A 25,054-nucleotide genomic window follows, 5' to 3' on the forward strand; every position below is an offset into this window, starting at 1 on the left:
CACAGAAATAATAATAAAATTTCCCTCTCGGCTTCTGGGCAGGTTTGGAAAACTCTGAGTTGATGATGATTTTTAAGTGAGCGATTGCTCACTGCTCAGCTTAGAGGGAACTATGCTTGGAAGACATTCCCTTCTAATCCATACCTGAATGTAAATACAAGAATTTGAGTGTGAATAATGTAGTTAATTATTAATACAGTCTCCACTCCACGATCCATTTCCTCTCACAACATTCCCATAATGTATCAGTGGGATTTGCATACTGATGAGCATTTAGAAGAACTCAGAAACTTCTATGGTATGAAGATGTTGTAATTCTTTGTTGATCAATAAATAGAGAGGTGGCATCTGGACAATTACCTCAGTAGGAATATTCCACCATTTTACTTTGGGTAGAGCTGTTAGACTAAAGTAGAATGGCAGCCTGTATATACATATTATTTCAGCAAGGCTTCAGATTGTGGTGCCTGTGAATCCCTCCCCCTCTCCCCTTGCTGAGTTTTCAATATTTTGGATAGAAAAGGAAAATGAGCAAGTCTACAATTTCCTTGGAAATATATGTGGTCTATCTTCTGATCTTCTGCTACTTCACTCATCACTCAGTAACTGTAGTAATGGCCCAAAAGTGGGATTTGACTTTTACAAATAGATGTATAATCTTTCTCTTAAAACAATTCCATCAGTAAGAGGAGAAAAAAGAAAGAAGGTCATATGCTGAGGGTCAGTGGCAAAAAGCCCTGTTGGCATATATTAAAAAACCTAGAAAGTTTCAGTTTACTTTCCAAATGAACACCCTGGCCTGCCCCCAAAGTTGAGTTCCATTACAAGACATCTGACTATTGAATGCTGCTGACACAGGTGGCCAGCAGTGCAGCTGCAAAGAGCTTCCTGCCGAGGGGGCAACATGGGTCCACAGGAAGAAATGCTCCTTTCCTCTTTCAATCTGTTTTCAACTATAAAGGAAGACACAGCCTACACGCCTACACAATATCTGCCTGCCCAGCAGTTTGGCTTCTGCTGTAGTAAAGCTATGACTAACATTTAAACAATGTGTGTCCCAGGAGGATCAAATCATTCACAAGAGTTTTTAAAAAGGAAGAGGCCCTTGGCTTGCCATAATGCTGTTCTGAAAAAAAATGAGTACAGTATTAATGCGTTGCAGTTCTTGTCCTTTCATCCAACAGCTGGTATTTCTGAGAATATGCAAAGAACTGTGCAGCAAAGTTTGTTCGTTTTAAGGGCTTGGGAGTTATGCCAAGAATTGGTCCTCACCGTTTCTCTTTCCTAATTTGCTAATATAGGCCATGTTGGAAGCGTGACCTATCACTTCATCAACAGTTCATCCTGAAATCATCAGGTAGCTTACAACAGGAGACAGGACACTTAGCCCAGAGATCATCAAAGAGTCAACAAAATCACGTAGCCAACATTTCAGTCTCGAAGGCATAAGACTGAATAAAATCAAAGTGCAAACCAGACCACACTCTGGTAAGACGGTCAGATAATTTGGAGCAGTGTTAAAGATAGCAGAGCACAAAATACAAACACACATGCAAAATAAGGACATGGTTTCAGCACACTTCCATATGAAGAGCTTTGCACAAAAGATTTTCAACCTCTGCTGCAGTGCAGATGGCACATATATAATTCAGCTCAGAATGTAGGAGCATAGGGACTCTAAACAGACCAAGACTTTCAGAAAGCTTTTGTTATGGTTGTGCTATATCTGCCTCTCAGCTGATTTTTTTTTTAACAGCAACGTTTTTCCTAGAGGTTATTTGGCTGAATCTGGGTTAGGACTTTTCATGCTCACATAAAATCATTCTTTCCTTTTGGCTATGCTGAGCATTGGTTCAATTCATACTTACTTACTTTATTTGTAAAGCATATTTGTTGTCCTGCTGAAATCAGAAATGAGTTTCAGAGGCTCACTTAGAAAAATGCAATATAAAACAGACCCAAACACACAAAAAAACCCACAACAATTCTTCAAGAGTAGAAATAACATAAAAACAAGAATGCCAAATCAGAAGAAAAAATCTCCATCTGTAGGAGCTTGAAGAAAACCAATGAAGAGAGAACCAGCCTGATCTCTGAAAGGGAGCTGTCCCACAATATTGATGCTGGAATGAAAAAAGCAGCTTTTGTTTTCCCAGGCCTCCAAAACATCTCCAAAGTGTGATATTTTATCAATTTATCTCTGATAGATCGCATTAGTTCCGCCAAAAGGAGTCTCCTCATCTCCTCCATATCTCCTGATTTTCAGGAAAGTCTATAATTTCATCAGTCTTTGGATGCTAATATGAGAATACAGTGATACCTCATCTTACAAACTTAATTGGTTCAGGGACAAGGTTTGTAAGGTGAAAAGTTTGTAAGGTGAAACAATGTTTCCCATAGGAATCAATGGAAAAGCGATTAATGCGTGCAAGCCCAAAGCTCACCTCTTTTGCCAGCCGAAACGCCCATTTTTGCACTGCTGAGATTCCGCTGAGGCTCCCCTCCATGGGGAACCCCACCTCCGGACCTCCATGTCTTTGTGATGCTGCAGGGAAATCCCAGCATGGGAATCCCAGCAGCGCAAAAATGGGTGCTTTGCTGGCAATGGAAGTCCGGAGGTGGGGTTTCCCAGCGAGGGGAGCCTCAACAAAATTGCAGCATCGCAAAAACACGGAAGTCCTCGAAACTCCACCTCTGGACTTCCAAAGCACCCTTTTTTGAGCTGCTGGGATTCCCCTGCTGGGATTCCCCTGCTTGGATTCCCCTGCAGCATTGCAAAAACACGGAAGTCCAGAGGTGATGTTTCCCATGGAGGGGAGCCTCAGGGGAATCCCAGCAGTGCAAAAACGGGCGCTTCGCTGGCATACAAATCTAATAAATAATAATAAAATAATAATAATAACAGAAGTCTGGAGGCGGGGCATCCCAGTGGTTGCACCTTGGGTTTGTAAGGTGTAAGTAGTTTGGAAGAAGAGGCAAAAAAATCTTAAACCCCAGGTTTGTATCTCGAAAAGTTTGTAAGACAAGGGGTTTGTAAGACGCGGTATCACTGTACTATGGAATAGCACTGATTGTGGTAAGAAAGGTGGGTATAAACAAGTATGGAACAGACCTAGAAAAATGTATGAATATTGGCAATGAGATCTTGGCAATTCAATTGGCAATGAGATCTAGACAAAACAATTCAAATATAATCGTAATGGGCTATAAGAGTAATCTAAAGGAATAAGAGGAAGTCACAACCTAGACCAGGGGTCACTACTCTGGAGCCATATTTTGTGGCTCCCTGTCACCAGTCAGCTCCACAATTTATAGGGCTTTCAGTTAGGCCAGATAGAGGGAAAAAGATGCCATGCTAGGAGGGGACTTTATGGTGAAGGGAACTGCACTTCCGGTCAGCATAGGAAAAAGGACACTGTGCTAGGAGGAGATTCTATGGTGGGGGAACTGCACTTCTGGTTGTCTCTTTGAGTGTTTAAGGTTGCTGAACCCTGACCTAGACAATGGTCAGATAAAAGAAATTTGTGTCCATGGAAGAAATGTAATTTATGAAAATGTCTCAGGCTTGATCCTCCCGAGTTTCCTTGAAGATAAAAGGAAGGGGGAGAGGAATCACCATCTATTACTGTAATTTTATAATAAATGTAGTATTAGGATTTATAACCTTAGTTTCCTTGTCTGGTCTACTTTAAAGTTCTGACAATAATTTAGGCCCAATCTACCCTTCTGTCCCATCAATACTGTTATTCCATATATTGTTCACTGACTAGCAAGGGTTTTCTTCTGTAAGTTTAAAATTCTTTTTAAAAGTTATTCACTCTTCTATGGTACCTTCTTTAAAAAATCGATCTAAATTATCATGTTTCCTTTTAAATCTCCACTGATTAAGCTACTTAGTTTTAGGTCTTATCTTGTCAGCTACAAATTAGTGTCTTTATGGTCCGCAGCTTACAAGATTACCTTCTCACTTTGGTAATTTTTAGAGACTTGCAGAAGTATTGAGACAGATTTAATCAATGGAAACACTTTCTACTCCATAGTATTCCCGGGTAACAAGTTACTGAGATAATTTCTCAATGAGAAGAGAATATCTTCTAGTTTGACCAGAAATAATAGTTTCTGCAGGAAATGCTGAAAAATTTTGTTAGCCATATGTTTTATCAAATCAATTTGATTAGCCCTTCTTGAACTAAAAAGAGATTAACACACAATGTTTGGTTTATGTATGTGTCCAGGTTTTTCCACTGCAATTATGTATTAAAAGATGAAACTGCATAAATGGCTGTATAAATAATTTTGTAACAAACTGAGGGACAAAAAGGGCACATATAAGGAAAAGAGACATAACTAGAACAGAATATAAGCGAATAGCCCAAATCTGCAAAAGTGGTGTTAGGAAAACTAAAGTTCAGGATTAACAAATGCTTCAAAGAAATACCATCAGCACCAACACCAAAACCACCAACAACACTTTATTTCAATATGTAAAAAACAAGAAAAATGTCAAGGAAATGATTGATCCCCTAATAGGAAAAGATGGGTAGAAATTGAGGGGCAATAGGGAAAAAGCAGAACTGCTTAATACCATCTTTGTCTCTATCTTCATGCAAAGACAAATTCCTTGTGTGTGCATTCACACTTGGCCAATAAAGAATTCTCTTCTTTTCTCTTCGGAAAAAATAATCCTATCTACCAATAGCAACCCCGTGGGAGACATAGCAGGAATGCAAGTCAAAATAGGCAAGAAGTTGGTTAGAAAATACCTATCCACTCTAAATGCCAGGTCCAGATGGTTTACATCCCAGAGTCCTGGAGGAGTTAGCAGCTGTGATCTTGGGATCACTGAAGAAAATCTCTCACAGCTCACAGGAGAATTACCAGAGGGCTGGAAAATCACATTGACATCAATACCTGGGAAAATTCTGGAAAAGACCAGCAAGCAGTGGATTCTTGAGCTTCTAGAAATGAACAAAGTGATTACCAGAAGCAAGCATAGGTTTGTTAAAAACACATCTTACTGCCTTCTTTAACAAAATGATTAAATTAGTGGATCAGGGAAATGTAGATATGGTATACTTAGACTTCAGTAAGGCATTTGATAAAGTAGTCTACTTCTTGGTAAGATGTGTGGTAGACATTATCATCAGTTGGATTCATAGTTGACTGACCAACTGCATTCAGTGAGTAATCCTAAATACTGTAGATACATTTTCATGGAGGAAAGCAAGCAGTGAGGTCCTTCAAGATTCTGTTTTGGGGGCAATACTTGTTAACATCTTCATAAATTATTTAGATGAGGAGATAGAAAGAAGCTTATCAAATTCGGGATAAATTGTACCAAGAATGGTTAAAGGAACTAGGTATGCCTAACCTAATGAAGAGAAGAATTAGGGGTCTTTTGGTAAATGCCAGGCTTCCACAGAGAAGAGAGGTTGTCTTATTCTTCAAAGTTCCTGAGGGACAAGAAGCAATGAGCGGAAGCTCATTAAAGAGAAATCCAACCTAGAACTAAGGAGAAATTTCCTCACAGTGAAAACAATGTAACAATAGAACACTTTACTATCTAGAATTGTTGGTGATCAATCATATTTGGGATAAACCAGGGTTTAGGAATATTTTTTTTAATTTTTCAGTATTTTAATATTAGATTTCTACACACCTGTACTGAATTTTTAATGTTGTACGCCTCCCTGAGTTGATTGAGAAGGGCAGCATAGAAATCAAATAAATAGATAAATAAATAAATAGCTAAACAAACAAACAAACAAACCGCTGTATGGAGCACTGGTGAAACCATATTTGGAATACTGTGTTCAGTTCTGGAGACCTCACCTACAAAAAGATATTGACAAAATTGAACGGGTCCAAAGATGTGCTACAAAAATGGTGGAAGATCTTAAGCATAAAACTTATCAGGAAAGACTTAATGAACTCAATATGTATAGTCTGGAGAACAGAAGGGAAAGAGGGAATATGATCGAAACATTTAAATATGTTAAAGGGTTAAATAAAATTCAGGAGGGAAGTGTTTTTAATAGGAAAGTGAACACAAGAAAAAGGGGGCATAATCTGAGGATAGTTGGAGGAAAGATCAGAAGCAACATAAGAAAATATTATTTTACCGAAAGTGTAGTAGATGCTTGGAACAAACTTCCAGCAGACGTGGTTGGTAAATCCACAGTAACTGAATTTAAACATGTCTGGGATAAACATATATCCATCCTAAGATAAAATAGAGGAAATAGTATAATGGCAGACTAGATAGACCATGAGGTCTTTTTCTGCCATCAATCTTCTATGTTTCTGTTTCTAAACAAACAAGTAAACAAACAAACAAATAAATAAACAAACAAATAAATAAATAAATAATCTTTTCTAACATCTAGTTTTCTTGTTGTATTCTTTGATCCTTTGCAGTCACTTTTCATACTCAGCTTTACCAACGTCTTTGATTTTATTCCACAGTTCCTTCTGGGTCTCTATCAATGAGGTTCAGGATTTCAATTTCTGATATTCGTGAAGATAACTATATGCTGTAGATCATGTACTGGAAACTGAGTTAGCTTGTACATGATCTCTTCTCCTATCAACTACCAAACCCAACACTTTGTTTTAATTGTAACTAATCTATTCCATCTCTTTGTATGAATAATTTGATTTGGTTACATCCATATATAAAGATGTTGTTTAGATTATTGGGAGACTGTTAATAATGAAACAATCATTTGGATTGATAGAAACCACTAAGGCAGTGATGGCGGACCTATGGCATGGGTGCCACAGATGGCACACGAAGCCATATCTGCTGGCACGCGAGCCATTGCCCTAGCTTAGCTCCAATGTGCATGTGTGTGCTGGCCAGCTGATTTATGTCTCACACAGAGGCTCTGGGAGGACATTTTTGGCTTCCAGAAAGCCTCTGGGGGGATGTTGGAGAGCAATTTTACCCTCCCCTGGCTCCAGGAAAGCATTTGGATCCTGGGGAGGGTGAAACACGAGCCTACTGGGCTCACCAGAAGTTAGGAAACAGATGTTTTTGGCCTCTAAAGGGCTGCTGGAGGGTGGGAGAAGCTATTTTCACCCTGCTCAGGAATTAAATTATGACTGTGGGCACTTGCACATGAGTGATAGCACGTATGCATGCTCTTTTGGCACCCGAGGAAGAAAAGGTTTGCTATCACTGCACTAAGGCTTTCTCTTGCTTCCACTCTATTTCTCATGCCATCCAGTTCAACTATGTTTTCTCTTTATTACTTTTGTCTTTCCTGTCTCCAAAAACAATCGATATATCTTGCTTGCGTGTTCTGTTGATTTCTGAATCTGTCCATAACATTTTATCTCTTCTTTTTCAACCATCAGTGGTTGGAGCACAAATTTGTTTAATTATCATGTTAAAGGGGTTTTGACGTCTAATTGATGTTATGCAATCACTTTATGTAAGTACTGGTTTTGCTTCCCTCCTGACTAAGAAAATGATGCTATTCCTTCTTCTTCTTCTTTTAAATTATTGATCCTAATAAAGGAGAGTTATTTATAACTTGGATTTGACATGAGGGGTCCTTGATGTTCTCTGAGCTTGCTTGTTTTCTTGAAGACATTTCATTACCCAAGCTAGATAACATCATCAATGCTAGTGTCTTGTAGAAACGTCTATAACAGTGGTTCCCAACATGGGGCCCATGCCCCACAGGGGGGCAATTTGATTTTTAATGGGGCAATTAGAACCGTGTTTAAACCAAGCCTTTTAGGCTTCCTCCATGTGAGTAGTTCACTTTTTGAATAAGAAGAATTATATGTCATGGGAGGGGGAGGCCTCAAGATTTTAGAGATGTTTAGGTGGAGCATGGACAAAAACAGGTTGGGAACTACTGGTCTGTAAGAAAATAAGCAAGCTCAGAAAGCACCAAGGATGTCTAATGTTCTGGTCTTCTGGCTGAAAATGTCAATTCCCATCTATTTCTATTTGCTCATGCCTGAGATATCTGTTTTGACTTGAGTCATTTCATATTTCCTTCTGTTAAGTTAAGCCATGTTAATGCTTCATATGGTCCATGTTTGCTGTGTCTTTGCAGCTTTGGCTTTTCCTATTCTTCATGAATACATCAGCCACTAAATACTCTGGAGTCTCACTTTGTAGAGACTACCAGCCTTCCAAAAGACCGTCACATCATTCTAGTTAACATGTTGAGCCATCAGGGCCCCATTATTCAACACTACATCTTTGAACACTTTATATTGTCTTTCCATATGACTTTCTTGGTAAAACCATGTGGTTTACCACTGCCTTATATGAGCAATATAAGTTATTTCTTTATTACTGCCACTAAAATGATTATCCAGCTCCATCACCTTCATATATTTCAGCTGCTCCAATACCTGTTTGCTTTAGCTAGGTAGCTAGGGTTACCTTCATGCTGCCTCAGATAACTCTGCTCAGGAAATATATTAATGGCTTCTAGTATTCTTTATGCATCCCTGTCAGGAATATCTCTGGCCTCATGATGTCAGCCTTCCAACTAACATCTAAGTTTAAATCAGAATCCAAGGCAAATACTTCCTCAAAGTTTCAATTAATTCTTAGAGCTATATTGGCATGTCTCTGGGGAAAACCAGATCTGATTTCCCCAGGATTTCTACTTCCAGGTTACAGTTCCTTCTCCTGTCCCACACCCACAAGTTTGTCACATGGACCACTAATCTTCTGTCACCAGGTCTGTACACACCCATCTTCCAGCCTGGTGCTGACAAAAAATGATCCTGACACTGTGAAAGGAATTTATTTTGTTTTTCTGTAACTACTTATGCCACCAACCCTCCCTTCTTCCCACAGCAAGAAACGTTGCAGTTCCTTTTTGCCTCTAGGCCCAACCCAGGGCCATTTCAAGGCAGTTAATTTATTCATAGCCAACAAACTATATTCAATACAAAAGTCAAATATAAGTAATAAAAATTCTAAAAAACTCATTATAAATCCTAGCAAACTATCCAATCAAACACACATACATACCAAGTCAGTAAAAATTTGGCCGTGACTAGATGTTAATGTTCATGGCTCCCAGGCCTGTCAGCAGATACAAGTCTTCATGTCCTTTTGGAAGGCCAGTAGGGTAAAAGAAGCAAGGACATCAGAAGGTAGTTGGTTCCATAGGGCTGGGCAGCCACAGAGAAGGCCCTCCCCCACAGGCCCGCCAACCTGCATTGCTTCATCGATGGGACCTGGAGAAGGCCAATTCTGTGTGATCTGATTGGTCTCTGGGAGGTATGTGGCAGGAGACACTCCCATAGATAGTCTGATCCTAAGCCATGTAGGGCTTTATATGTAATGACCAACACTTTGAATTAAGACCGGAGACTAATTGGCAGCCAGTGCAGCACGCGGAGCATTGGTTTTATATGGGTGTACCTAGGTACACCCATGACAGCTCGCCTGGCTGCATTCTGGACTATCTGAAGTCTCCAAACAATCTTCAAGGGTAGCTCCATGTAGAGTGTGACAATCATTTATCGCTAACTTCTGGATAATTTACTCTTGAAATAAGTTTTTTAAACTTTTTTTCCCATTCAGTGCAACCTGGTTTTAAGAAAAATGGATTTCCTGTTCAAGAAACAAAGCTTCAATGATAGAAAAGTTTTATTATTTATTTATTTATTATTTAGATTTGTTTGCCGCCCCTCTCCGCAGGCTTGTTGCTCTGTTTGAGTAGAATATATTTCTAAAAATATATATTGCACTTCTTGGAGTTCCATAAAGTGCTTACCATATTCCAGCATCATGTAGAACATAGTTTGAAAAACTCTCCTGTAAATATTAATGATAACGATTTCTTATAATGATTTATATTAAATTCCTAGTTTGGGAGACAGTTAAAAGAAAGAAAGTAGCTAACTCTAATAATGCATTTTGCATTATTTCAATTTAGATTAGAGTTATTCTTCCCTTAAAACTCTTTTCTCAAATTGCTCAATTCTTCAGCATATGGTTGTTTACAGTGTGCCTGTTAAAAGCACTGTTATAGGACATGAAAGCATGGATAGATTCTCCTATATCATAAAGAGTCATTGGTGGTACAATGGGGTTAACTAAAAAACTCTTTCAAATATTATTTACCCCATAAAAGTTTGCAGCAGCTGTTTCCTACATTTAGGTAACAATAGCTAATCAAAATATGTTTCTATCAGTGCCTACTGCAGTCAACACTCACTCCTCTGAGATCTTCATTTTTTAAAAAGAGCTGTTAAGTAAACGCTGCTGAAATGCATGTTATAAAAGAAGCAACAGCAGTGGAATATTTGAGCCTCATTTCTAGTTTTGATGCTATGAGGGAAATGGTTTCTATTGTTTCCAGTTGGAAAGTAAATAAGATGTACCATATATCTGATTTCATAGAAATCCAACATAGGTTGGGGAGTGAAATCAGATCAGTTAACTCCAGGTCCCCAAGAAAATCCACATAATATTAAGAAAACCCAAACATCCATATTTTAGTGATATCATATTCTCTAGCTTTAGGGATATGCTATGTGATCCTTACTCATGAAAAAAGTAAGCATATACTGTATCAGATAAGGATAAAATATATAAAAGAACACAATTCAGCCTCTTGAAATTCTTCACCTCAGTTGATGAAAAGGAATCTATATATGAGATTATTTCACATCATTTATCCAAAGAAAGAGGGGAAAAAACCCTCTGTCTCCCTCCCTTCTCATTGCTGTTCATTTTTCATGTATCCTTTATTGCACCTCTTGAGATGTTGGCTTTTTCCAGATCGGATGCAGTTGTAACCTTAATATGAATACACTAATCAGTACTCCCTGATAATATTTCTGGGCGTATAATATAGAAATGTGTCTTGGTTCCTTTCTGTTCCATTACAAGGCTTGTTGCAAATGGGGCATGTTCAATTTTGGAAAGAGAGTGTCAAAGCAATATCATTAAAATCCTTTCCCCCCCACTACCTGTTGGGGTTAGCTCTGGCCCAGCTCCTGCCCCAAGGACTGTGGATGTGGGGGAGACATCCGCATGCTGCAGGCCTGTTTTGCCCCCGGTGGAATATGCTGATGAAGGCTCCTCTGCCCAAGAAGACATGAGTGACGGGGAGGAGGAGAGTGTGGCAGAAGGATATCAATTATCTAGCTCCTCCTTGGATTCAGAACAAGAGTTAATGATACAGCCACGCATGCGGAGAGCGATGCATAGGCAACAACAACTGAGAGATTATTATCAAAGAAAATGAGGCCACCTGTGGTTGGGTGGGGCTGTGGTAATTAGTGAGGCTGCTATAATTAGCAGCCTGTGGGTTTGGCCATTGTGGAGGATTATCTGACCGTTGTGTTTCGTGACTGCTTTACTGACTTTGACCTTTTGTGTGCTGATTTTTCTCCGTTTTGAAAGTAAACCTGAGGAAAGTGTGTTTCACTTTGTGAAAGAAGAAGGACTGTTAATTGTCTCACAGCTGCAAGCTAAGTATCACAGAACTGATATGGGACTTGTACAAATTACCAGTTTGTTTGGAGACAAGTGCTCTTTGCTATACCAAAAGAGGGCTTAGTTTAAGTGAATTTTGATTATAAAGAACATTGTTTTGAATTTTCAAATGTGTGTGTGTCTGAAATTTGTACCTGTGAATTTTTGGGAGGGGTCTACCAGAGAGCCCGACAGAACACTACTGGTTCTGTTGGCATGGCTTGGTGGACATGGCAGGGAAGGATACTGAAAAATCTCCATTCACATTCCACTCCGGGGGAAGGACACTACAAAATCCTCATTACATCCACAGTCTGGGGCCAACCAGAGGTGGTATTTGTTGGTTTTCCAAACTATTAAAATTTCCACTACCAGTTCTCCAGAATTTGTCAGAAACTGCTAGATTTCACCTCTGACATACATTCCTCTCCCCAGCTTCTGGTCTTATAGTTACCAAAGCGCTCTCTCTCTCTCTCTCTCTCTCTCTCTCTCTCTCTCCCTCTCTCTCTCTCTCTCACACACACACACACACACTTTATATAGATGGGATTTGGCAGAAAACAGAGGTATTCCTCATTGTGTGGCTTGCCAGAATAAAAAAAAAAGTGATTGACTGACATTGCTCTTTTCACACTGTAATCTAACAAAGATTCAATAGGCTTAAACATAAAGTGTCAGAGCAAAGTGACCAAGCTCCACTTCTTCATCACTAGAAAATTAGAGGGTTTGGTGTGACAGGAAGGCTGGCATTTGGAGCAGCCACTGCGTCCTTGTCTATAGGGAAGGAGATGATGGCTGACAATCAAAAAGAGCTTGAAGACCCACTTGTGCCAATATAATGTATGTTTGTTTGATTGTTTGAATGAGAGTGATTGATTTTAAAGAAACTAATTGGTTAGTTTAATTTTAAAATTGGGTTTAGGATATTTAATGGTTTTTTTATATTTTGTAAACCACCCCGTGTCCCCAGAGGGGGCAGCGTATAAATCCAATTAATAAAATAGATAGATAGATAGATAGATGGGTGAATGGATGGATGGATGGATGGATAGATGATAGATAGATAGAGAGATAGAGAGATAGATTGCTACTGAAATGCCTCTACACTAGATGTAACATCTTCTTTCTTCTTTATTCCCATTAGGAAAGCCATCATGCTGAACCATCATAAATCCAGCTTTTCCAAGTGAACCAAATACGATCCAAAATACTTTAATTTACTCAAAAGAAGCAAGTTGGAGGTCCTGATTGGAACCCCATGTTTTTGGCACATGTCCAAATTAATGTTCTTAGTGCAAAGGAATGTCTCTTTACTCTCCAAAAATGAGAAGTTTTGGAAAACATTTGGAATGAGATTTTCTTCTTCCCAAAGACCTCCTTCTTTTACCTCTCTACCCTTTCCGGGTCAGTTAAGTACTTGATATTATGGTGAATAACTTTTTCAATGGGCTACAGGAACACATTGTGCTGAACCTGAGACCTTGTCTAATAGCCAACAAGTTGCTATGGAAGACAAACAGGTTAGAGAACATCCCAACCTTTGCCGATTTCTACTTTCCTGGAGTTTTTGTTTTGTTTTGTGTTTATTTATCTGCAAAGCTCTTGTGATGATAGACGAATCAAAGGGTCAACTGCAATTATCTCCATGCAGAAGAATCAAACCTGCCTGTCTAATTAACAATGATATTTTGCCTCTGGGTTAGAGTCAATACATTGTCATTCCTGGCATCCTTTTATACTTACAGTATTAATCTCAGAGTCTCACAAGCCTATACAACTGAGCAGCTTCTTCCAACTTCTATAGCAAGAAATTAGAAGGATACCAACAAAAAAACCATTAAAATATGTCTGCTGCAATTTTTATTAAGGAAAGACTTGTGCACCGTAGATTGCGGATAATGAAATATGCATAGTGGATAAGGAATTTAGAAAAGAAGTAGTTGGTGCCTCTCTGAAAATTCAGGACTGTCTGCTTTAGTGTCTGCCTTTAGCTAAAAGCAAGGGTTGTTTTTTTTAAAAAAGCACCATATTTACTGAGATAATCACAGAATACTAGACTGAACAAAATGGGATGCTATAAAGTGAGGATATTCACATATTATTCCAAGTTTAAAACAAGCCACATTATGACTTTCCTTTATATGTGAATTCCATTTCTATCTGGTTTATTAACCAACTTCTCTCCTGCTTCTCTCTTTTTCTCACTCTTTGATCTATGTTATTAACTAGACTCCAGATGTTGTTATTTTAATTGTTTGAGAGGGAAAAAAACTCCTTTCAATATAATAGCAGAAGTTTCCACAGAAAGCATTACTTTTCAGAAGAGAAAACAATGTTAAATAATAAACAGACCTCTATTTTCTTCCTCCATCTACCCTGGTGACCTATCAAATGACATATTTAGCATTGGAAGCAAAATATGCTGACTTTATGACATTAGTCCAATTATGCCAGAGATAAAGATCATAACTTTTAGGCTCAGGGCCCCTTAATCATCTTTGTTGGTCTTTTCTGCACTCATTCCAGAGTCTTTACTTTTTAATATATAATATGGTGACTCAAACTGGATGCAGTATTGTTAGTGCGGTCTTACTAAGGCTTAATAAAGTGGTACTAATATTTCACGTGACCTTGATTCTATGCCTCTGTTAATGCAAGCTAGGATTGTGTTGGCTCCTGGCTCACATTTAAGTGATTGTCCCCTCGGACTTCAAGATCCCTCTCACAGTTACTGTTACCGAGCCAGGTTTCACCCAATCTGCACTTCAACCTTTGGTTTTTCTTGCCTATGTGTAAAACCTTACATTTCTGTACATTCTGTACATTATCTGAATTTTATTTTGTTAGATAGGGACGGGACGGATTGCTATTACTGGCTGCTACCGGTGCGCTGTGCACACAGCGCCGGTTGTCTCGTGTGTGCACGTGTGCTAGGTGCACGTGCACGCACACCACCAGCGTGATTTTTCTTCTGTGAATGCACAGGGAGCAAAAATATGCCAAAATCTTGCGAGGGGACACAGACGCATGTGAGATTTCAGCAATTTTTTGCTTCCACAATCCATCCCTGGATAGCAATCCATCCATAGATAGGGCTCAGTGCAGGGGTGGGCCACAGGCAGGACGGGGTGGAATGCAGTTCCACCAGCGGAAATGAAGATGCATGCATAGCTCCAGCTGATTGGCGGCGGTCACTTCCCGGATTACTGGTCTCGGCTTGGCTGTCCTTTTTTTCCCTGCTACTGCTGCTGCATCTGTGCTCCTTGCTTTTTTCCTCTTTCCTCCTTCCTGGCCTTGGACAAGCTTCCCTCTCTCCTGCCTGGCTCCCAACCAGCCTCACGTGGCCACCTCCCGCCTGAGGTGCAAGCAGAAGGCGTGGGTAGAAGTGGCACTGGCAGCATTTATGCTTCTGACAACACCCGTTCGCCTAGCTACCCAGCCTGAGGTGGGGGGGGGGCAACCCAGGAAGGAAAGCATGGGAAACACAAAGCAAATTGTCATTTCAGCAAGCAAGGTTGTAAGTCGAGGCCTTAACAAGTTCACTTGAAAGATGATGATCGTTCAAGCTACTCCCACCCAGTCACATGGCCGGCAAACCACTCCGACCCAGTCACATAATCATTAAGCCACACACACAAAATAAGTCACACCCGCAGTGTGGCAGTAAAAATTTTGGCTGCCCATTACTGGCTCAGTGTCAAGGTACATCTGAATCTTGAGCCTTTCTTCTAGAGTGTGGGTTATTCCTGCCAGTTTAATGTAACCTGAAAATTTGATGAGTGCCCCTTCTATCCCCGCATCTAAATCATTTATGAAGATGTTGGAGAGTACTGGGCCTATCTGCATCCATATTAAAAGAAATACACTTTTTCTGTATAACATACACAGATGGATAGTACAGATTCACAACTAAAGAACTATGTGTTTTTTTCCTGATTCTTAAATCTTATGCTGACATGCAAACAAATTCCATACCTGAACTGAGGTAAAGGATCCAGCATGTTTGTGGGCAGTGTAATATTTTTATTCCTCATTTCTTCCTTAAAATCCACCTCTATCATCAAGCATGGGGGAACTGAAACATCTTCCCCTGCCTATGTAGTTGTTTGTGTATGATATGACTGCATGTATGTTTTCATATATTGGGGTTTCTTGTTTTTTAGACTTTTTAAATGTATTATTGTTATTTTAGATTCTAACTATTAGATTTGTCATTATATATTGTTTTTATCATTGCTGTAAGCCACCCCGAGTCTACGGAGAGGGGCGGCATACAAATATAATGATAATGATAATGATAATGATAATGATAATGATAATGATAATGATAATGATAATGATAATGATAATGATAATGATAATAATAATAATAATAATAATAATAATAATAATAATAATAATAATAATAATTTTAAAACAAACTGTGGTCAGTTCCACAATCTCATTTGGATTATTTCCAAACATAAAACAGTTGAGGCAATGAAGCAAAATGCCTTCATTCCTTGAGAGAGAGAAAATCCAAGTTTAAAAACTATTCAATAACTGTGAACAATGAGAAATAAATTAATATGGTTATGACATCCTGAAATTTTTTTAAAAAGATGAATTTCACCCGGAACTCTGCTTGTGCACTTTGGGTTGCTTATCAATACTTCTCAGTGAAGGAAATGGTTGTAATTTTTTTCCTTTTCCTTACAAAAGAAACAAACATGGTCTGTTTTTCACAGCATGACCTGTGTATTGCTGTGCTTGCAATGTTTTCGACAGACAGGGCGCCCAAAGCAGATATGATTCAACTGCAGGCAGATCTTTAATTAATTCATTGATTGATTCATGCCTGCGTGAACTCTTCGCTCTATAGTTTTGTTTAGACACAAGATGAACTAAAGGTGTATCCATGACCTAATGGTCCCTGTGATTGTTTGTCAAAGTCATTTTGTGCCAAGTCTCCTTCCTCTTTATGTATGCTTCTATCACAAATAGATTCTTGCACTGAGATTTCCCTGCTTAGTTAAATACATTGTAAGCCACCCAGAGATACCTTGGGTAGTTAAATGGAAAGCATATAAGTTTAATAAATAAATGAATGAATCTTCATACATAATAACTAAAATGAATACACAAAAGTACCTGCTTATTCTCTTCAGTGAAATAAAATCATATTTATAACCAAAAAACCCTCCCCAGATGAGATTCACTTTAAGGAACTTTTATCAACAGCCCTTTAAAAGTTACTGATATCTCAAAAACATTTTAGTCTATTACAGTTACTACTCTCCTCAGAAAATGTTCTTCTTTAAGTCTCCAGTTTTCTTCCTCCTCCTTGCCAGCATACCAGAAGCCACCCACTTCTCTCTACGAGAAAGGTATAGATTGTGAGAAAGTGTGTTCCATTGAACCACCCAACCTCTACTGTGGTCTAAAGTGAACCCTATATTGCTTTGGGACAGTACATGGTAAACAGTGTGGGATAGTCTTAGGTAGTGGTGGAACTCAATTTTTTTTACTACCGGTTCTGTGGGCATGACTTGGTGTGCATGATGTGGCTTGATGGGTGTGGCTTGGTGGGTGTGGCAGAGAAGGATACCTTAAAATCTCCATTCCCTTGCCAATCCAGGGGAAAGTTACTGCAAAATCCTCATTTCTTCCTAATTAGCTGGGACTGGGAAGGCAGAGAATAGATGGGGGCAGGGCCAACCAGAGGTGGTATTTGCCAGTTCTCCGAATTGCTCAAAATTTCCACTACCGGTTCTTTAGAACCGGTCAGAACCTGCTGAATCCCACCTCTGGTCTTAGGGAATATGGCCCATTGCTTCTTCCCTAGATAATTTTCTCACAGTAGCCCCATGCTAGTATTCTGAGATATAGTTGATGGCTTCTCAGGATGTTAAGTTCTCTTGTAAGAGTAAAGACACCAGGCCAGTGAAAAGGGAACTAGCAATTTATTATAGAATACCAACTGGACAACAACACAGAACTAACAATATATTATAGAATAGCAACTGGACAACAACACAGAACTCAAGTGGTAGAACTGAACAACCTGGGCCACACCTGGCAGCTATTTATATATCCTGCTGCCAGGCGTGGTCAGCCAATGAATGCTCCAGATTTTTTCCCGCCTGAAAAAACCCTGGGACATAACACAGGAGAAGTTGCAGGAAACTCCTCATCCTTACATACAGTTTTTCTTAACAATGGCAAATAAAGGATGAAAGCATTTGTTCATCTCAGATTCTTCCTTTATTCTCTCTTTTCTTTCCTCTCTGGCCTGAGATTCATTTCAATGTGTTGTTTATTTTTCTTTCCACGAATACATACCATATACATTTTCATGTGAGCTTCCTAATAAATATAACCATTACATTTAATTTGTTAAGTTGAGGGACTATGCCACAACATTTGGAAAAGTACATATTTTGAATTCTGTTGCACACAAATGAGTTGGAAAATGCAAAAATTCCAGATTAACATCTGGAAAATTCAAATGTGAATTTTTAAAATAATAATGTATGCAAATGGATTAGAAAATGTAAACCTTCCAGATCAGCATATCTTTTTACTGTCTCTGGTGGCAAGGGCTGTATGATTTATTGTACTGTATTGTATTGTATTGTATTGTATTGTATTGTATTGTATTGTATTGTATTGTATTGTATTGTATTGTATTGTATTGTATAGAAAGCTGTAGAACCATTATTCCATTTTCAGAGCAGACACTTCATCCTTTATTAGAAGTTATGGAACTATACAAAACAATTTCTAGTAGCAGTGGAGAGACAGTTGACCATAGCAAATACTTCTTCAGTGGAGAAACTTGTCTATAGCTCTTCTTGAAAGCACTCCTTATTTTCCAACTACCATAGCAACAGTAATAATTCACTCACTTAAAGCTTTATTAAATGCCCTAAATGGTAGGTTTACAGAGGAAACTGTCCAAGCATTATATTGCTACCTTGTTCACAGCTGCAGATTGTTAGGGTTTGTTTACTTCTATGAGTGCTATGATTACATTATCTTATTGCATCAGTGTTTTTCTATTGGTTACATCATCAAGGGTAGTCAGATCCCTGAAAATGCTTTGCAGGAAATGCTGTGTAACACGAGGGAATGCATAGGAAGCACTTTTCTCTGAATTATTAAACCAGCCCTACCATGTCTGGGTGTCTTTTAAGTTCTAAGTTCAGCATTTATAAACAGCAACGGCTCATGCCCCACATTTCCTAATCGTATCACAACTAATTACAGCAATCTACTACATGTCGATTTTAGAGAAGATGCCATTGAAAAGGCAGTATGCAATCTAAAACCATCTCTATATATTGGCCCTGATGGACCATGTGCATACTTTTTTAAAAAGCTCTCAACCACCATAGCAGAATCTATTAGCAGAATCTATGAAATATTCTTCAAAACCAGCTCCTGGCCTAACTTATGGTCACTTGAAAATTACAGACCAATCTCACTGTGGTGCATCACCTTCAAAGTCGTGGAACCAATCATAAATCAACCCATTACCCTCCACTTAGAGACAAACAACCTACTTTTTATCAAGTAGTTTGGCTTCAGGAAAAAAACCCACCATCCTGCAATCTGCAACCTTTACACTGCAAAAACATATAGACTTCCTATAGACTTTATTATTTATTATTATTTGATAGATTTGTATGCCGCCCCTCTCCGAGAACTCGGAGCAGCTCACAACAGAATACAATATCACAAATCCAATATGTTAAAAAAAAGCACATAAAACCCCCATTATTGAAACCATACAACTCAGTCATACCATACACAAATCTACCATAGCCTAGGGGTAACTCAATTACCTCGTGCCTGGTGACATGGGTGGGTTTTAAGTAGCTTACGAAAGGCAAGGAACAATGATGCAGTTGTGCATCATTTGAGCAAATTAAAGGCCAAGTAACATTACAGGAAAGTGACACATCCAAGTTTCATCAAGCACGTGTAGTGCCATATGCAAAAATATAGAAACTGAAGATAATGCTTTCAAGAGTTGAAAGCCACATCTGTGGTTCCAGAAGCTATAAAGAAAAAAACTGACAGATCTCATGATGATATTAGAGTTATGATTATTTTGGTATTATAGACTAAGCAGTATGCTTGCCTAGAGTCGAGGACATATTTTCAGGGTGACATCCTTTCAGGAAAATAGAGTTAGAAGAGACTTATTTATAAACAGAAATAAGTGGGAAATTCTATTTCTCACATTTAATACACACAAAGGTTATACTTGTATATGAGATTCTTTTAGTAGCATCTCTAGCATGCTTTAGTAAATAATCACGGAGCAAGTGGAACAAGATTATCCAGGTACCCATTGCTACTTAGATATTACAACAAGAAAAAAATGAAGAGATATATTTGCAAAAACAGGGAATAGAGGGATATGGTCCCAGAACTGTAATGGTGAATGGGAATGACTTTAGTAGACAGAAGGGAGACAAGGCAACAGTCAGGTAAGAGCCAGATGAGGCTACAGAAGGAATGGGGAATACCAAATGTTTTAGAATAGACCATTCCTAGTTCCTTAGCTTGTAAAGATGAGGGTGGCAGGAGATGTATTTTCAGACCTGCAAGATAGCTTAAGAATAAGGAAAGCATTAGTATTCTTGGGTGTGCTTCATTTCTGGACTACCTTGCAAGGCTTACAAGAGCATACTATAATAAATGTTAATTCTTTAAGCATAGACAAATCACAGTCCTGTCCTTAATCCCCAAGGGTTTTCAAGTGTGCAGAGAAAATTCCGGGAGCCATAAATGTCCCAAGTCCACAAAATATGTTGCTAATTGGTGTAGCTGATTCTTACCAAAATTAATTTTAAGTAAAATCTTACTACAAGTTGGGAATGATATAGCAAAACTATGTCAGCACACCTTTTCAGAAGCAAAGAAAGTAAAAGGATAGAAACATAGAAACATAGAAGACTGACGGCAGAAAAAGACCTCATGGTCCATCTAGTCTGCCCTTATACTATTTTCTGTATTTTATCTTAGGGTGGATATATGTTTATCCCAGGCATGTTTAAATTCAGTTATTGTGGATTTACCCACCACGTCTGCTGGAAGTTTGTTCCAAGGATCTACTACTCTTTCAGTAAAATAATATTTTCTCATGTTGCTTTTGATCTTTCCCCCAACTAACTTCAGATTGTGTCCCCTTGTTCTTGTGTTCACTTTCTTATTAAAAACACTTCCCTCCTGAACCTTATTTAACCCTTTAACATATTTAAATGTTTCAATCATGTCCCCCCTTTTCCTTCTGTCCTCCAGACTATACAGTTTGAGTTCATTAAGTCTTTCCTGATACGTTTTATGCTTAAGACCTTCCACCATTTTTGCAGTTCGTCTTTGGACCCGTTGTCAATATCTTTTTGTAGGTGAGGTCTCCAGAACTGAACACAGTATTCCAAATGTGGTGTCACCAGCGCTCTATACAGCAGGATCACAATCTCCCTCTTCCTGCTTGTTATACCTCTAGCTATGCAGCCAAGCATCCTACTTGCTTTCCTTACCGCCTGACCGCACTGTTCACCCATTTTGAGACTGTCAGAAATCACTACCCCTAAATCCTTCACTGAATAGCATTAGTGATGCTATTCACACATTATAATCCACACTTCCCAGGCAAAACAATTTGTGATGGCACACAATTACCGTCAGTGCATTTATGCCACATGTCTAGTCAGTCAGCAATGAATGCCCAATAAATTTTTGCAACATGCACACTCACAGCTGCAGAGAAAAATATGCATGAATATACAGGAAAGTGCTGAATTTGGTTTGGGAAGTTAAACATTTCAACAAATACTTGCAACAGAAGAGATTTATCCTCATCATGGATCATCAGCCATCACTGTCAATCTACGGTCTTCAAAAAAGAGTTCTGCTTATAGCAGCTGCTCAAAGGCAGTGTCAGATTTTGTTCCTTGAATGGCATAGAAACATGATTTCTCTCTCAGACGTCAAGAATCTTTGTACCACAGCTGCAGAGATTCAAAGAGACCCATCATTGTCTCAAGTCTATAGAACTTTATAGAAAAACTCATTATAGAACAACCAGAATGGCTGAAATATATAATATCGTGGAGATTTCTCAGTGCTATAATGAACATACTCACATACTCTGACCAATGGTTGTATTATATGGGAACTGACAGTCACCATGATAGACAATTGTGAATGAAAGAATTACACATTGAGCATCTTGAAGAAGTAAAGAGGAAGGTTCCAGCTTCCTACATTGTTTTGTTTCTTGGCATTGATCCACAAAACAAACTATACAATAAGGCTCATGTTGCCCACATGTTCAGAAGACTAAAAGAGTATATCTCCACCTGGGGAAATTGCTTACTTTCCCATGGCAAATAATTTTATAGACTTTCTTGAGACATTTATTGACACAACCTTTTTTATTATTAGGATACATGTTCAAAGTGGCCAGAGGTGCTGCCAGTATTTTCAACAACATCCTTGCTTGTTGGTGAGACAACTCTTCTTTGTGAGAAGAAATGTTCAAGAACAACAAGTGAATGACATTGGAGTACAATTTGTAGCTGAAAACATTCCTGATCACAATGGAATCAAACATATAACATCAATGCTATATCCAGGATTGTATACTTTTTTGTACTCAGCTACAAAAAAAGGTGATATAAAGTTTAAGGTTTTGAATCAAAAGCTTAATTTTTTATAATGTGCATATATTAAATGCACAAATTAAATATCTTTCTTAATAAATCAGATACCAACAATATTGTACTTTGATTGCATTTTTCATTCCTAACTGGATCTACTTAAACTTAATTTTCATTCCTAACTGGATCTACTTAAACTTAATTTTCATTCCTAACTGGATCTACTTAACCTTAATTTAAGACGTTTTTGAGAGAGAAACATAAAAACTGCTGAGCAATGTTTACATACTGAATTAGGACAGCAGCTGAAGAGACATTACAGCTCACATTAGAAAACCACCTCTCAGCTGTGGCGAGGGGGGCGTTTGCCCAGGTTCGCCTGGTGCACCAGTTGCGGCTCTATCTGGATCGGGATTCATTGCTCACAGTCACTCACGCCCTCATCACCTCGAGATTCGACTACTGTAACGCTCTCTACATGGGGCTACCTTTGAAAAGTGTTCGGAAACTTCAGATCGTGCAGAATGCAGCTGCGAGAGCAGTCATGGGCTTACCTAGGTATGCCCATGTTTCACCATCACTCCGCAGTCTGCATTGGCTGCCGATCAATTTCCGGTCACAATTCAAAGTGTTGGTTATGACCTTTAAAGCCCTTTATGGCATCGGACCAGAATATCTCCGAGATCGCCTCCTGCTGCACGAATCCCAGCGACCGATTAGGTCCCACAGAGTGGGCCTTCTCCGGGTCCTGTCAACTAAACAATGTCGGTTGGTGGGCCCCAGGGGAAGAGCCTTCTCTGTGGCGGCCCCGGCTCTCTGGAACCAACTCCCCCCGGAGATTAGAACTGCCCCTACTCTCCCTGCTTTCCGTAAAGTTCTTAAAACCCACCTTTGTCGTCAGGCATGGGGGAACTGAAACACCTCCCCCGGCCACGTACAATTTATGTATGGTATGTTTGTGTGTGTGCTTGTTAATATAGTGGAGTTCTTTTTTAAACTATTTTAAATACTTAAATTTATTGAATCTATTTGGATTTGTACGATTGTTTATATTTTTGTTGTGAGCCGCCCCGAGTTCGCGGAGAGGGGCGGCATACAAATCTAAATAATAAATAAATAAATAAATAAATAAATAAATAAATAAATAAATAAATAAATAAATAAATAAATAAATTACATATGTTTGGGACAGATGGTGTGGATTATTTTGTGGGTGTGGCTTAATGGTCATGTGACTGGGTAGGAGTGGCTTGCCGTCCATGTGATTAGGTGGGAGTGGCTTGAACGATCATCATTGTTCAAGTGAACTGTTAAGTTCTTGACTTACAACCTTACCAGTGTTGATCGTTGGGGTGACAATTTGCTTCATGTTTGCCATGCTCTCCTCCCTGCCCCCCCCCCACCTCAGGATGGGTAGCTAGGCGAATGGGTGCTGCCAGAAGCATAAATGCTGCCAGTGCCGCTTCCAACCATGCCTTCTGCTTGCACCTCAGTCGGGAGGTGGCTATGTGAGGCTGGAGGAGAGCCAGACAGGAGAGAGGGAAGCTCATCCGAGGCCAGGAAAGAGGAAAGAGGAAAAAAAGCAAGGAGCGCAGATGCAGCAGCAGCAGGGAAAAAAGGGAGAGCCAAGCCAAGACCAGTAATCCAGGAAGTGACAACCCCTGATCAGCTGGAGTTGCGCACACATCTTCATTTCTGCCAGTGGAACTGTGTTCCACCCCATCCTGCCTGTTGCACACCCCTGGTTTGGGGACTCAAATGTAGTTTCTGAATGATCACAAGTAGTAACTTGGACTAAAGGAGACACATACTGTAGCTGGTGGTTATTCTATAGTTACTGGTACCAGAGGAGAGAAGGAACATTTGTTTATGTTGGCCTTTTATTCACATGAGAAAACCATCATTATGACTGCAAATATAATATGGTTTATATCTCAGTAGGGAGCAGCATAGAGTATTGTTATTGGTTGATTAATTATGCCTGTGATCTTGTACTGTCACTTGGTTCTTTGAACTGTGTATGTATTGTAATTCTTGCAGACTCAGAGTTCCAGCAGTGTTAGTAAGGCAAGCAAGCAGAAAAATAAACACCTGATTCTATCAACTTTTCTTTAATAAGGTTTTAAAAAGTAACTACTATCTCCCAAGCTTTTGCATGGATTTTTCGAAGCAAATTAATTTTGGCAATCTTGTAAGGGGACCTTGTAAGCATCTACTGATTACAGACACATTGTATAACTATGAACGACAAGAATATATACAATAATAAATTTCTTAATTTCAAGGTGCAACAAAACCACCTGGCTACTAAAGACTGACACAATTATCATGTTGGCTACATGTCAACATGCATTTCTGTCACTATTATATATAGACTTAATGTGCTTTTGTGGTTGCATCTATGTATATTCTTAGCTGGGAACAAATATTCAATTTGTTATATTCAAATATTCAAAGAAGGCCTAGGCCAATCCAGGAAACACATAAAGTTTCTGGACATTATTCTGTAATAGGGCAGTAGGCATATACCTACTACTTCATGTAAGACATCAATTGTCCATTATACATAATGATATGCTTGTATCTTTTACCAGCAGATAATACATTGTATCTTCTACCAGCAGATAACACATAAAATTTAAATCAGAAATATCCAAGAGGGAAAATCAAAAGTAGAATCATAGAGATCCTAGGGCATAAGATGAATTCGGAAAAGCAACTTAGAAAACTCCACTTGTCTCCCATAACTCTCACATAATCATCTATGTTTTCTCTGCATTAATTGTGGAGAATTACTGATCTGCAATTCTTTTGATTTTATGTGTTGGTTTATGAACATTATAAAAATTTATTTGATTTGAAGAGCAATCAGCTAGCAGTCACTAGCAGAAGTGATCTGGATTCAGGAGTAAATTCTATATAAAAAAAAATT

The sequence above is a fragment of the Erythrolamprus reginae genome, chromosome 1, assembly GCF_031021105.1.
Source record: "Erythrolamprus reginae isolate rEryReg1 chromosome 1, rEryReg1.hap1, whole genome shotgun sequence".
Taxonomy (NCBI): Eukaryota; Metazoa; Chordata; class Lepidosauria; order Squamata; family Dipsadidae; genus Erythrolamprus; species Erythrolamprus reginae.